Source organism: Rattus rattus, chromosome 13 (genome assembly GCF_011064425.1).
Source record: "Rattus rattus isolate New Zealand chromosome 13, Rrattus_CSIRO_v1, whole genome shotgun sequence".
NCBI lineage: Eukaryota > Metazoa > Chordata > Mammalia > Rodentia > Muridae > Rattus > Rattus rattus.
Window position 1 is genome coordinate 6691643 of NC_046166.1, and position 2507 is coordinate 6694149.

Sequence of the window (2507 nt, forward strand, 5' to 3'; positions counted from 1 at the left end):
CCAGAAGAGGGCATCAGATCCCATTACAGATGGTTGTGAGCCACCATGTGGATGCTGGGAATTGAACTCAGGACCTCTGGAAGAGCAGTCAGTGCTCTTAACCACTGAGCCATCTCCCCGGCCCCAGAACTCTTGTTCAATCTAAAGTATAACTTTGTAAGTCACTATGACTGACATGTTTGATTTCTTTTTCCCATCAGCAGAAACATTGTCTTAAACATGAATTCCTCTTTCAGTTAAACACTAAGTCCAGGTCCTGTAGGATATATGCAATGCTTGTCTTTATGCACAGCCAAGTGTCAGCTGAGTCCCCACATTTCAAACGTGTAAGGTAAGGCTGGGTGCAGTAGTGCACACTTGAAGTCCTAGCACCTGAGAAACAGAGGCAGGTGGGTTATGAGTTCAGTGCTAGCCTGGATGGCAAAGTGAAGTCAAGGGCAGCTCAGACTACAGAGGGAGGCCCTCGTCTCAAAAAAGTCATAATTGCATATCACATGTTGTGTTAGTTATTTTAATAAGTAATGTCCATCTAAAAAGATTTTTATAAATAAAATACACGTTGTAGTGGTTTGAATATGCTTGGCCCAGGGAGTGTTACTGTTTGGAGGTGTGGCCTTGTTGGAGTAGGTGGTCACTGTGGGTGTGGGCTATAAGACCCACTTACTAGCTTCCTGGAAGCCAGTCTTCCACTAGCAGCCTTCAGATGAAGATGTAGAACTCTCAGCTCCTCCTGCACCATGCCTGCCTGGATGCTGCCATGTTCCTGCCTTGATGATACTGGACTGAACCTCTGAACCTGTAAGCCAGCCCCAATTAAATGTTGTCCTTACAAGAATTGCCTTGGTCATGGTGTCGTCTGTTCATAGCAGTAAAACCCTAATTAAGACACAAGTCTTTAGTAAAATTTCACTTAAAATTAATCTTATGTGTGCGTCTCTCTCTTTCTTTCTCTCTCTCTCTCTCTCTCTCTCTCTCTCTCTCTCTCTGTGTGTGTGTGTGTGTGTGTTTCTCTTCTTTCGAGTTTGTTGTGAAATGTTTAATTTCTTGTGTTTTCTTTAGTATAGTTACCTTCCTTGTGTTGGAGATTTTGTTCCAGTACCCTCTGTAGGGCTGGATTAGTAGAAAGATGTTGTTTAAATTTGGTTTTGTCACAGAATATCTTGGCTTTTCCATCTATGGTGATTGAGAGTTTTGCTGGATACAGTAGCCTGGGCTGGCATTTGTGTTCTCTTAGGGTCTGGATGACATCTGTCCAGGATCTTCCAGCTTTTAGAGTTTCTGTTGAGCAGTCTGGTGTAATTCCCATAGTTCTGCCTTTATATGATACTTGACCTTTTCCCCTTACAGCTTTTAATATTCTTTCTTTGTTAGGTTGGATCTTTTCATTGTGTCCTGAATTTCCTGGATGTTTTGGGTCAGGAGCTTTTAACACTTTGTGTTTTCTTTGACAGATGTCAATATCTTATATGGTTACCTTCCATACTAGTGACTTTATCTTTAGATCTTAAATTCTGTTGGTGATATTTGCACCTGTAGCTCCTGATCTCTTTCCTAAGTTGCCCACCTCCAGGGTTGTCTGCCTTTGTGTTTTCTATATTGTTTCTATTTCCATTTTTTGGTCTTGAACCGTTTTGTTCAATTCCTTCACCTGCTTGATTGTATTTTCCTCTTTCAAGGACTTATTTGTTTTTTCTTTAAGGCTTCTACCTGTTTTCCTGTGTCCTCCTGTATCTCTTTGAGGAAGTTCTTTTTTTTTTTTTTTTTTTTTTTCAAGATTTATTCATTTATTATATATAAGTACACTGTCACGGTCTTCAGACACACCAGAAGAGGGCATCAGATCTCTTTACAGATGGTTGTGAGCCACCATGTGGTTGCTGGGAATTGAACTCATGACCTCTGGAAGAGCAGTCAGTGCTCCTAACCACTGAGCCATCTCTCCAGCCCGAGGAAGTTCTTTATATCTTCTTTAGAAGCCTCTTTTATCTTCATGAGATGGGATTTTTAGGTCATTATCTTGCTTTTCAGGCATGTTAGGGGAACCAGGGCTTGCTGTAGTGGGGGAACTGGGTTCCGATGGTGCTGTCACTTATGATCTTGCACTTGCCTCTTGCCATCTTGTTATCTCTCCTGTTAACTGGCCTGGGTGTCTCTGACTGAAGCAGGCCCCCTTGGAGGTAGGCGGAGCTCTGTGACCTGGGTTACAGCCAGTCTCCTGAGAGGCAGACCTCCTGTATCCCTGGTTACTGTGGCCCTCCTGGGAGGCACCCAGCTGTGTTCTGGTTACTGCCTCCCTCCTGTGCCAGCCTGTGGGGTGTGAGAGGGTATGAGGCCCACTAATCTGGCTTGGGTAGAGAAGTAGACCAGAAGGCTTTCCTTTAGTTTCTAATTTATTGGTATATTACAAATATTTTACTATTAAAAATTATTTTACTAGCTTTAAAAAAAAAGTTCTCCCATTCAACAAAACCAAACCACTAGTGGTACTTTTAATCCCAGTGCTCGGT

The 2507-nt window shown here is 42.6% G+C and overlaps 1 protein-coding gene across 1 annotated transcript in view; it reads left to right on the forward strand.

The window, feature by feature from the left end:
* Nek4 (NIMA related kinase 4) overlaps positions 1-574 on the forward strand; it is a 37301-nt gene extending 36727 nt beyond the window's left edge. Inside the window, exon 15 of the mRNA XM_032918916.1 lies at positions 1-574. This exon is cut by the window's left edge and continues 707 nt beyond it. The gene's annotated coding sequence lies outside the window, so the exon portion shown is untranslated.
* The last annotated feature ends 1933 nt before the right edge of the window (positions 575-2507 follow it).